Genomic DNA, 13,843 nt, shown 5'->3' on the forward strand with positions numbered 1-13,843 from the left:
ACACTGTCAGTCAGTGCTTCATGTCTTGAGTTTGGGCCTAACGACTGTAGAGTTGTCCTCAAGCCAAGACATGGCTACGTGCCAAAAGTGCTCTCCACTCCATTTAGAGCACAAGTCATCACCCTTCTAGCACTCCACAATTAAGAAGGTGAGCAGGGTCCTAATCCACTCTGCCCAGTTCGGGCCCTTAAGAGTGTATGTTGAGTGCTCTGGCCCATTTCGGCACTCAGAGCAGCTCTTTGTATGCTTCGGAGGCCACTCTAAAGGGCTGCCAGTCACAAAGCAGAGACTATCTCACTGGATAGTGGATGCTATAGCCCTGGCTTACACCTCAGTGGGCTTACAGTGTCCTCCTCCTGGGCTTGGTCCAGCGGAATTTCTATTGGTCGCCGTCTACCTTCACCAGATTTTATAACTTGTCCGCTTAATCTACCTAACGGACGATTTGGGATGAGATTCATTCAGAATGAATCTGCTGCGTGGTTCAGAGGTTATGCGTACATATGAACCGGCGGGACATAAGCTAAAATACACTTGCTGCACGTCGCATAAAACGTTCAAAAAATGTCAATATGTGGGAGTAGTGCTGTCAAAATTAACACTGTTCAGTATCAGAGTAAACAGGAGTTTCCCCAAAACGTGTTAACACAATGCTCGTTCCCTTATCTCAGGGAACCGAGGTTACATAGTAACCGGAGCGTTTTCCATCTGAGGGCGTGTCTATATGTGGGTGCGTGCACAGAAAAAAGCATGTTTTCTATAGGTAATAAAAGGCAATGTAGTTGGAAAACACAGAAATGGTCTTTTTTATCCTTTTGTTTGTCATATTTGTTTCCTTGGTCAGTGTCTGTGGGTTTCCATCTGCTGTTGTAGGCCATAAGGACCTTTGAAATAACTGAAATAGTTTGGTGAAGTGATACTGAACTGTAATGTGGTCAACAGACCTGGAACTACTTCATAGCTGTGGGTTTACTGGAAAATAAAGTTGCTGATTTTTTCCCTAAATGCAGATGGTCAGATTCTGGCCATTCTCAAGCCAAATAGGTCATATCTGTGAAATGCTTAAGAGATGATGATGTCTGGTTAATTTCATCCAAAGATTCAAGGTTAATTCTTTTGATAGCTGCCCTTTGTTTCCAGTTGACTAATTTGGTAAAAACAGACTGATCTTAAAAAAGACTTGTTTATGCCAAGTTTTCTCCATTTTGTAGAAATAGATGCCACATCCATCTTTTCTAACCTTCTATGGCTTTTTTTTCCTTTAACAACTTCTAACTTCTAACCATCTCTACACTTTTCCTGTACTTGGTTATTCATTATTCCATTCCAACCGAATTTTTTCAATTCTTCATCTGATCTTTTATTAAGATTGTAGAAACAGTTTGGGTTGATTGTCTCTAAACTCTCAAGTGAACAACAAATGTTTCCCAAATGCATTTTTGTTCCATAGTTGCATTTTGAATGTCCTTACTGAACATGCAAAATCACAATGAGACAGGAGGAGTGAAGTACTGCCCCCTGTTGTTAATGTTGCAGCAGCACATGTGAAAAAAAACTTCCACCCTGCTCCCTCTGAGCTACCTCAAGAATGATCAAATAGAAATTGAAATTGTAGAGTTTGTTAAATTGAGGGAAATAAACAATGCATTTAAATGATTGAGGCATTATCAAGTGTTTTCAACAAATTATTTTATGTTGAATGTGTAAAACCAATAAACGGCCAAATTTGTCCAGCCATTCATTCATTTGTATATTTATACAAATGTACAAATTAATTCTTATTAATGTATAAAAGTGTCCAGTTTGAACATTTTGAACTATTGTGACAGTGTTTAAGGAACAAACTGTCCTGTAAAATATTGATAAAACATTTTACTATTTTAGATCCTATCATGAACATACGGTCATAAAATGAAGTGCTACAAAATACTGCGCCTCATGAGTGTGCTTGCAAATCTATTTTTGTTCCTGGTTGGTTTTATAAAATTACAGTAAGTGTTGATCCTCGCTAGTCACAACTGCTTGAATTGCTTGAACAAAGTGTCAAAACTGATGAGCAGCTATGTGGTTTTTGATGTTCTTCATCATTCCCGGACGAGCCCATAGTGAGGTTTGACCTTAAGCGCTGGGGGAAGTCGTGGCCTAATGGTTAGAGAGTCGGACTCGGACTCGTAACCCAAAAGTTGCGGGTTCGAGTCTCGTACCAGCAGGGATTGTAGGTGGGGGGAGTGAATGTACAGCGCTCTCTCCCACCTTCAATACCACGACTGAGGTGCCCTTGAGCAAGGCACCGAACCCCCAACTGCTCCCCAGGCGCCGCAGCATAAATGGCTGCCCACTGCTCCGGGTGTGTGTTCACGGTGTGTGTGTTCACTGCTGTGTGTGTGCACTTTGGATGGGTTAAATGCAGAGCACTAATTCCGAGTATGGGTCACCATACTTGGCCACATGTCACGTCACTTCTTCTTCTTCTTCACGATGAAGCACCATCTGTCCCAAAGTAACGGTCACCAAAGTCCCCTTCAAGGACAGCAAATATACAGCCACAATATTTCAGTACATAGTTTAGTTTTTTCTTTATTATATTTAGATACACTACTCTTTAAGAATCTGGGTCAGTAAGAATTTTTGGTAACACTTTTCAATAAGGTCCCATTATTTGACATTAGTTAATGCATTAACAATGAGCAATACATTTGAATACAGTATTTATTAATCTTTGTTAACATTAGTTAATAAAATTCAACTGTTATATTAAAATATATTAGTACATATATAAATATATTAGTTCATTAAATATTAACAGATGTAACTTTTAATAATGTATAAGTAAATGCTGAAAATAATATTAACTGAGGTTAATAAAGGCTACAGAAGTATTTTTCATTGTTAGTTTGTTTTAACAAATAAAGTTAAATAATGGAACCTTACTGTAAAGTTTTACTGAATGTTTTTGAAAGACGTCTCTTATGCTCACACATGCTGCATTTATTTGATCAAAAACACAGTACAACAGCAATTGTGAAATATTATTACAAATTATTATTATTATAACAAATCTGTTAGTGTCAGTGCTGTCATGTGATCCTTCTGAAATTATTCTGATAACTAATTTGCTGCTCAATAAACATTTTTTATTATGAATTTTGAAAACAGTTATGCTGCTTAATATTTTTGTGGAAACAGGTATACACTTTTTCAGAATTCTTTGATGAACAGAAGTTCAAAAGAACATAGTTTATTTGAAATTTACAATAAATTGTAAATGTCTTTATTGCCACTTTTGAGCAATTTAATACATCCTTGCTGAATAAAAGTATTAATTTCTTTATTTAAAAAAGCTTACTGGCCACAAACTTTTGAATGGTAGTGTATCTATGTCAGGAAAACTCACCTATGCCTGGAATGACATGAAAGAGGTCATCTAGGCTCTTGACCACAGCAGTGGTGATGATTTTGACATGAGGAAAGGCGTAAGCCACTGAGTGAACACCCAACTCTGCCATCAGCAGAGACACCAACACAATCTTGTCTTCCTGGACATCATGGTCCTGTATATACACACACACACACACACTAACATTCAACAAATTAAAGCCATTGTATAATTTTCACAATGAATTGTGGCACCTATTTACTTTATTCCCAGAGAAGAGAGTCAAATACATTTTGTGTAAAAGTGCGTGGACTGTACAGCCATCCAGGGTTTGCACTGTTTGTTTTTACATTTAGCAAGGAATGAGGTCGATAGCCACATACCAGCAACACCCTCACTGCCATCATGGCTGCCGCTCCTGTGGAAATGGTGCTGTCCATCAATATCACATGGTCCTCACTGATGTCTCTGGGCAGTCGCAGGTAGTGCAGCTAAATGAAACTGAGGAGTCAGGAGATCTCTGTTACCATGGAGACAGAGACCAACAGGCAAAATTGACATAAAGGGTTTGCTAAGAGCCGAGAAAATAAATACATTTTATTTAAAATACAATACAAGGCCATACATTTTTTTCTAAAAAAATATATTTTTTCTAGAAAGTTGCTAGAATTAGTCAGACTGGAATTTATTAGTAAGATCTTTCTTATAGTACATAAGACAAGAAAGACAGGCTTCATTGTATTTTCAGTCTGTTACTGATATTGTGTGCAGTGATTTGAAGCCTGTTTTACCTCTGGTTCTCCTGATTCCAGATTAGTCTGGATCAGAATCTTGCCAGTACGGACGTCTTTGCACACAGCTCTCAGAGCAGGTTCCATGGTCTCACCGGCCCGAAGAATGGACACACCTGTGATCTAGGAGACAGGAGGACAAGTGCTGCTTCAAAACCAATATGATTTCAAACAAAAATTTTATGAAAAATACTCCTAATTGTGGAAATGAATGTTCAAATGAACAGACGCACAAATGTACCCCTTTCCCACTAAATCTGCGGCCCTCATACACTTGGCCTTGCGGTGTCTGGATGAAACAGGCCTGTAAAAAGAACAGATATTTATGTGATGATACACACAGTACTGCTGAGAAGAAAATATTTTGCTCTGTATTTATTAAGAGAGAGGACAAAAGGTCACCAAAATATTTATATTAGGGCAGTCATATTAACATTAATACTTAACGAAAACCATATATTTATAATATTTATTTAAAAAGTACTTTCAAATTAACAGGCAAATTTAGTATGATTAATTATAAAAAATTAAAAATAAAGTGAATCACTTTTTTAACAATTATTCGTGCCAACTGACTTGTATGCTGATTAATTAGATGGCATTTAATGTAATTAATTCCATTAAATTTTACAATATAAGTGTTATTCATTGCAGTTAGTTTGATTAATTAACTGGCATATCACATACTTAATTCAAATAAAAATTGTAGTTAAATATTGTAGTGTGACTAACTGCTATTCATTTGATTAATCAACAGGCATATACTGTATAATTAGTTCAGTTCAAATTTTTGTTGATATATATGTGATTATTAGAAATTAATTAGATTAATTAACTGCCATATCATGTAATTAATTAAAATGACATTTATATTGATATGTGTGACTAATTGTTACTCATTTGATTAATTAACTGGCATATACACTTGATTCAATTAAATGTTTTATTGATATTTGTTATTAGCAATTAATTAGATTAATTAACTGACATGAAGGTCATGCAATTAATTCCAATAAAAATAAATCCCAATAAATCAAGCCTTAGTTGTAATTTAAATCACAGATTCAGCTTTGATCGCACAATAATAACAAACTTTGGCAAAAAAACACTGAGTGGCACACATACACACACACACACAAAAAAAAACACCCACACACCTTGGAGGGCAAGAAAGACAGTGCATGTTCAATAAGCAACCGCACCAGTCTCTTTGAGTAGAAGATGAACTCGTCACAGCTAGTGTCTTTGTTCCTAAAAACAAACAGAAAAATTGAGGAGGAGTACATAAGAGAGGGTAAAAGCAGGCCAGTGAGTCATTAGCCTGATTCACACATGTGAGGAATTCTGAATGGCAGCCGGAACAGATGAATGGATTCCAAAACACATTTCAACAACAAACATTAACATTTAAAAGTAGAATTTCTTTTGATGTGTTTCGTAGAACTGATTCATATGACACTCACCTAATGATGGTGTGGAGACCGCGGACCTGTGGTGTGCTTTCCAACACACTGAGAGTCTGAGGAAGCGGCTGGGACTGATGGGCCGTGGCCAGGAGCGCCCTGTGTGTGCGTGCATATGAAAGAGAAGAGACATAAAGCAAATCAGCACTGTCAAAGAGAAAAAGATGACTCAAATACAAATGAAAGCCACTTGTACACCAGTCCATGACATTTCTAACACTGTCACTAAAGGATCTATGTGGGCAGTTTTTCTTCATTTGAAAACATAATCATGGGTTATAGTTCTGTATAAATAAATACACAAACATACACAACTAGCCCAACTCTATGTATAGTTGGCCAAGGCTAGTTGTCACACTTTTTACTCCAGAGAATATTTTTATATTTTTTAAAAAGTACATATCTTCATAGAGCGTAAATTTGTGTTTATGTATGAGGGTGTGTGTGAGAAAGAGGCTAATTATCTGACACTAATCTCACGCTGCCGAGAGAATGCATGCAACAGAACAGAGTTGAAAGATCAGTGAAAACCAGTGAAAGAGAAAGAGTGAGCAGGCTGAGAGTGTGAGAGAAATGATCTGTCTTGAGTAAGTGCCACAAGGACAACTGTTTACTCACATTTTCCCTAAATTCACAGGCAGAGGGCGCCGTTTCAATGTGTAGTGTGTAAAAATATGAAGGAAGCTGAAGTCTATTCAACATCAGTGTTAATTTTGACAGCAAATTTTGATTTAGTCTTAGTCATAGTCTTTTGACTAAAATGGCATTTAGTTTTAGTCATATTTTAGTCATCTGAATAGTTGTAGTCGACTAAATATACGATTTTAGTCGACTAAATCTACAGTAGATTTAGTCAGCTAAAATCGAATGGGTTTAGTTAGTGTAATGCATTTATTAAGCATTTCTCAAAAATTTCCAAACTCATTATATAAGTTTGATATTAAGGTTTTATAATGCAATATAGACACATATTTAACTGCTGTGACACACAACTTGCCTTTATATTAAAATTAAATAAAACCACTTCTCATAAAGAAACAAGAACATAGTCCTCCTTTCAATGAAATACCAATGGTTATATAATATTCATTCTTCATAACGACTTACCACATTTTTCATTCTTTCAAGCAGACATGTAAATAAAATTAGATTAATCCTTATTAGGGTTACTAAAGTCATTCAGTCTAGAGCAGTGAGTGATTTTCTCTCTTTCTTTTGTTGCTTGTTTAACATCAATGACACAGACAACAGCAACTAATTAGGCTACTGTGTGCACGCAGAAAACCGGACCGAATTGATATTTATTCTGACTGGATGTTCCTCCCTAACATTTTCGTCTCGTTTTTAGTTGTTGACGAAAATGTCAATAGATTTTCGTCTAGTTTTTGTCATTCAAAACAAGTTTTTATTTCGTTATCGTCTCGTTTTCGTCTGTGAAAAAATGTCGTTGACGAAAATGATTCGTCAACAAAACACTGTTCAACACTGCAGAAATGGTACTTGACTGGAATGCTTATATTGTATTATTTTACCCATTGTATATTCTACCAATGATAAAGTGCTAAATGAGTTTTGTCAAGCAGGGCACTGTGAGCTCCTTTATGAAAACAGACTGTGTTTATGCTTACTACTACCCAGTGATTTTTAAGTTGAAATTGTGTAGCAGTGACTATAAAATATGTATTTTAGGTAAGGGAATGGCATATTTGAGTTTTACATTTTGGGATAGGGCTATTGGGCTATTTTTAACTAGTCACTGTGCTAGTTTTGCTTTGGAGATCTGGCAACCCTGATGCCACATGCCCCTTCGATTTTAAAAATGAAACTGGGGAAACCTGCACAAGTACACTAAAACATTTCAGGTTTACATAATGAACTAAGTTGTTAAAAAGTTTTTTTTTTTTTTTTTTACATATCTTGTCTAGGGTGGACTACCAATGTGACCACAAAAATAGGTGCATAACTTCTCCTGGGCTGGAAGAATGGACAAGATTAGTTCACAGGACACTACCGTAATTCCCTTTTTCACTCACCTAGCTGGCTGTGAACATGCTGAACAATCAGGTCAATGGCCACCATGTTGCCTCCACCTGTGTGTGAAGGATAGAAATTAATAAATGTAACATCTGCTAACTGCAATTATTCACTGCAGAAATGCATATATGCTGAACTCACCACGTGGAACTACAATGTCTGCAAGTCTCATGGTGGGTTCGATATACTGCTCAAAGGCTGGTTTTACAAATTTATTGTATTGTTTAATGACACCCTCAATGTCCCGTCCTCTCTCTGTGATGTCCCTCCTCAGCTGCCGTACCAGCCGGATATATGAATCTGTATCTACAAAAATCTTCATGTCCATCAACTGCAAAACAAACAAAAAAAAGAAAGAAAAGAAAAAAAAAAAAAAGAGAGAGAGAGAGAGAGATGACTTACCAACAGAAAGTTTAAGACTGAAGAAATATTATGCTTTCAGTTGAAGGATATAGTGACAGATATTTTTACACTCAGACCAAGATCAAAATGTAAGTAATCAATATGTGCAATTACTTTAGTAATCAATATAAACAAAATAGAAAATGTGTACATTTTAAATGCATTTACATGCAAAATGTTAATTTTGTCAACTTTTAGGAGCACATTAGCATATAGGTCCTATTCCTGTTCTATTCGATATGGACTAAAAGCCACAAAAGTCAAATTTGGATTTCATGTGATCCCTTTAAGATGAATTTGTGATAAATGGTCCCTCAACATCTCCCTTACTTCATCACCAAAACATTTTTATCACTTACTTTGCTTTGAATTTTTATCAGTATTTACGAAACATTCAGAAACCGCAACATTTCATCATACCTGCAAGAGCTCTTTGTCTGCAAAGGACAAGATGCCTTCAAAGATAATGACGCTAGCACCATAGACATTTTTCTTGAAGAGTATGAAATGAAAAACCAAAGACCATCAAACAAACTGAAATCTTTTCCATGCCACTATTATAAATTATGACTGTATCTGGTGCATATATTTTTAATATACTTCTGGAAAGTATGTGAAACATCTGCCACATACACTCACCCAGTCTTTCTGGCATCCATGTGTAGTGAAGTCATAGACTGGGATCTTTACACTTTTCCCCTGTTTAAGTTTCCGCAGCGTGGTCACAAGCAGCTCAAAGTCAAAAGCTCCTGGATGGTCAAAGTTATAGTCATTGCTGGCAGCCAGAGCTTGTTCCTCTGGAGTCAGGACCTGCAGATGGGTAACATAAAGGTTGCATGTTTGATCACTGGTGGGGCGACACAGACACCAGAAAGATCACAATCCTGCCCTATCACCATATGTGCTTTAACAGCAACGCAAGGGATACTATTTTATTCTGATCACATACACCATGGCATCTGAGGCTGTTATTAATATGTGAGTATTTGTGAAAACATGTCAGAGGCTACATAAAATTAAAATAAAATAAAAAGTCATAGTTCGTCCAAATATGAAAATTCTGTAATTTACTCATGTTGTATTAAAGCCTTACCTTGTTGTTGTTGTTTTTTTTTCTGAGGAACACAAAAGTGAAATAAAACATACAACAAGACCAGTGTAGTCTGATTCGAGAACGAATGTCTCCGAGGAGCCGGTTAGTGAATTAAAAACATACAGCACAACCAGTTTAATCCGAATCCTGAACGGATGAGTCTTAGGTTCTTTGCAGTGACTCAAAACCATACAGTATGAAATCATTATTCTTTTTTCTTTTATTAGTCTTTTATTGATATTTTAAGTTATCTAAAGCCATATGATAGTTTTCTGTGACGTTTTAGAAGTCATAATTCACGGATAATCTTGAGTAAATGATGATTAGAATTTTTTTTTAGCAAACTATCACTTCATCACTTTGCTCAAATGCTAGATAATAAAAAAGAAGTGTGACTTCATTTGACATTGGATACAGCCTTGCTGAACAATGAACAAACAAATCTTTTTGATGTTATATGTGCAGATCAAATGTGACATGCAGAACTGAGTGTCATTTTGACTGCAGTGTGTTTGTGTGGTTATGTTTCTGATTCACAGCGATGAAGAAGGAAGGAGAGGGATTACAAAGACTTTCAGAAGCACTCGACTTAGAAGATTAACTTCACATGGTGGACCAATCACTCTTTCAGATCTCACAGTCGACAAACACAAATCCTCACAAATATCTCACCTTATAAAATGAGTCCATAGACAGCAAAACCACCCAAGGAACATCCAAAGCTTCAATGATTTTATTGGCTACAGTAGTTTTTCCAGAGGCACTGCCACCACACAGACCTGTAATAACATGATTACTTCATTCAAACATTCAGATTTAGTAACATTTAGTTAAGCTCAAATCTACAATAAAACTTAATATGCAACAAACTAAGCCAGTATTGAAAGCATCTTGTTTGAATGATCACTAGAAGTCATTGGTATTTTTCTGTTTTTGTCTACTCGTACCAATAACAAAGGCCTCTTTAAACTGGGCTCCATGTTCATTGTACCATGGCGGTCTGCCGGCTGTGTGCGGAGCAGTGGAGGTTCTGTTTTACCCAGAGTGCTGCTTTTCCTGCGAGAGGTGCTGACTGCAGGGAGGAGTCTGTCCAAAGAGTCTTCACCACTTCCATTGGACCAAAAAAAGAGAATTATTTTGATCTTAGTTTTGGTTTTTAGTAATCTTGGTTCATTTAAATTTCAGTCATTATTAATACATTATTAAAATCAAATGTTGTATCTGTTAATATTATTTAATGGACCTGAGCTAAATGTATTACTCATTGTTAGTTAGTTAACATTACCTAATGGTACCTTATTGTAAAGCGCTACCAGGACATTCGTAGGTTGATTTTTCCCAAAAAGTGTGAACACACTTTCTCTGTGCTTCTATCAAAACATTTCTCTGTCTGACCAGCCCAACATAGCAACAGCAGCTGAACCAATGGGGTGCGTTTGGGGTGGGGTGATCTGTATGTCCAACCAATGGGATACAGGTGGAGTGTTCGGGAAACCTTATTGACAACAGTTATTTTTGCTATTCTTTTTGGTGCCACTAGAGCTACATAAATTACACATTTTACTTTTTTTTATTTCATAATGTTTCATGCAAAACAAATAAAATAAGTTTTGGTTTAAGTAAAATTAATAAAACTAAAACCAAAATGAAAATAAATGAAAGCTAAATATAAAAACAGAAACCAGCTAAATATAAAAACAAAAGCACATAAAAGACAAAGCATATCACTAAAACTTTAATAATTAAATTTTTAAAAAGTACTGAAAAATGTAGAAATACTATATACAGTAAATGTTACTAAAACAACAATGGTGGGTGCGTGTGTGAATTAATGTCTAAACTATCTTGTTGTACAATATGTCATAAGATTGTCAATCAACTGATTCGACCTAAAACTAAAACAAACAACCTTTCAGTCATAAAAATCTAACAGAACTAATTTAACAGGTTGAAAACAGCAGCAAGAGATCTTTCCACCTGCATCATGTCAGTGTCATTAACAACCTGTCTCTCTCACTCTTTGTATCAACAACAAGAGTGAGTGACTAAATCAGGCCACCAGTCACAGCACATTCAAAACAGCTCAACAACGCACAGCAAAAGAGAAAGGTGCTGCTAAAATTATGGTAATGTAATAGCCAAAAAATATAATGTCTTAAAAACGTATAAGGCCCTGAAATAAAAAAAGAGTTGACTCAAAATCTAGACTATAAACCAGATACACTCTTTTCAATGAAAAAGTTAGAGGAAACAGCAGCTGCAGCATTCTAAACCATGTTGATGATCTACTCTTTAATTGCATATGTCACTCAAATGAGTGGACAAAACGGCATTTAATTAACCTTTTAAATACTAAACAGTCCATTTAATAACTTACCCTCCATCTGTACGGAGTGCCCAGCAGCCTGATATTCCCAGTAGCCCCTCACTGCAGAAAAAAGATCCAGGGGGCGGGGTTGGATCCACATCTAGGGGGTGGAGATGGGTGGGTTTAGGGATCAGGGGGTGGAGACGGGTAGGTTTAGGTATATGTAAGGTGGGAGGAGTTGGATCTGGATCCAACCTCGCCCCCTGGATCTTGTGTTCTGCAGTGAGGACCATCTCTGATATTCTAGCCCCTGTGTATCCGGGCAGCGTGCTCATATCAGCTAAAATAGTCTGATGGCTGTCTTCCATATGAGCAATAAAGATCACATTCTCATTGAAGCTCAAACAGCACAACACAGATAAACCAGCTAATAATCACAGCTGAAGCACAAAGCCTGGGTCACGGAGAGTGCGGACATCATACCACGCTGAACGCACTGGGAAAAACACACACCTGCTCTAAGAAAGCACTAGATCTGCAGATTTAACACTGGGATCTGCCTTTGTTTTATCAGAGTAAACCTTGAAGTTAGAACGTTAGCTGCATGACCACTGAGTAATGTATTCAAGAAACCTTTTAATAAATAAAAAAACGTCTTTTCTTTGTGTCTGGATACTCGCTCGCAGTGTGTGGGGTTGATCGAATAAGAGGATCAGCTCTACAGGTGACATGGATGGAAAGTATTAATAGAACCAAGAGACACAGAGAGCCTGGAAAGCTTAACTGCTCAGAGTTCTCAGTTAGGTTTCATTTAAGAGTCAATTTTGTATCAGATGTTTCTCTTAAAATTCCTTAGTAGAAATAAAGTTGTAATTAAAAAAATACAGATCCAAAACCCAATGGATAGCAAAAATCAGATAATTTGTTCTTGGAAGAATTTGAAATCTTATTTACAGTGTGAGACACAATCTCCTCTACTTTTTTGCTATGCTAGTGTTTCCAAACTGGGGTTCATAAACGCTGGGTTTCAAGAGGGAACCGCATGGGGTTTGTGAGTTGATGAAAAGCTAATAATTAAATAATAATAATGCAAAATACATTTTAAAATAAAAACGATCAAAATAAACCATTTAATAAAAAACATAAAATATTTCATTTTACTTACATGTCATGTGACCATTAATCAACATCAGAGAAATGTGAACTTGCAAATGTATTGTTAAATTATTGAAATATTTAACCTAAAATCTCACAGGGTACTTCAAATAAATATTTATATCAAAGGGGGTTGACTGACAAAAAAAAAAAACATTTGGAAACCCCTGTGTTATACTAAAAGTTGACCAATTAAATTTTTTTTCAAGTATTCATATTTCTGTCTGAAAAATTACCCAAAATATATCATCTTGCACACAGGGGCATATCCAAATTTTTGGTTCAAATGCTCTAGAAAAAGAGCGTACTCTCCCTAATACTACTAAATGCAAGCAACAAGTCATAATCTACAGTCGCTTTTGGCTATTAAAAAAACTATTCTTGTTTAGGTCAAGGAGAAACTAAAGAGATATTATTTGTGACTTGCTTTCATTTTGAGAGAGAGATTAAGAAAGAGAAAGAAAAAATCTCTGAGCTGGCCACCTGCCAGACACCACTATGAAACTCTATAAAAGCAAAATATAACTATATATTCATGTATATTTTACAAAAAGAATGTGTATGGTCAATTAAAATATCGGTCATAGGACCTGGTATTGTAAAGAATTATTACATACACCACAATATATTTTGATGCACGAGTCTATTAAATAGACATCTCAAAGGTCAAATCTCGGTTAGTGATCAGTTAGGATGTGATCTCTCCATGGTGCACTAATGGGAACACATGTAGCGTCAGGAGGGAGACCTCAGTCTATAGTTCATTATAATAATATTATCATTAGCGCTGCTGAAACTGGGGTAGGAGGGAACAAGGAAGGAGGTTAACTATGATTTACGTTCCTATTATGATTTTTTTTTTCATCATCAGAAAGATGAAACGTTGCATTCCACAGTATGAATAACCGTTCCATAACATGCCAAAAATGATTATTAATTGGCTCGATGTGGGTCAACAGATAGTAGTCTAACGTCAGAGGTGCACCTACGTCAAAACGCATTGACGCTTTCCCCTATCATTTATCTAGGCTATAGCCTATGTTTGTAGAATGGGTGGACCACAGGGTGAGCGTGATTTCACCAAGTACAACATGTTCCTGGATCAACATCCTTGTTGATCCTGGAACATCATTCCAATCAACCAATCAGAATTGAGAGATAACTTTTCAGGAAATGTCAGTTTTAGACTTACAATCAGGATTAGGTGCTTCTACACCCTTG

The 13,843-nt window shown here is 36.3% G+C and overlaps 1 pseudogene; it reads right to left on the reverse strand.

Moving 5' to 3' along the window:
- Nucleotides 1–2,473: 2,473 nt before the first annotated feature.
- On the reverse strand, nucleotides 2,474–12,639 carry LOC107745819 (uridine-cytidine kinase-like 1; annotated as a pseudogene).
- Nucleotides 12,640–13,843: the final 1,204 nt, after the last annotated feature.

The sequence above is a fragment of the Sinocyclocheilus rhinocerous genome, unplaced genomic scaffold, assembly GCF_001515625.1.
Source record: "Sinocyclocheilus rhinocerous isolate Xijiao unplaced genomic scaffold, SAMN03320098_v1.1 scaffold558, whole genome shotgun sequence".
NCBI lineage: Eukaryota > Metazoa > Chordata > Actinopteri > Cypriniformes > Cyprinidae > Sinocyclocheilus > Sinocyclocheilus rhinocerous.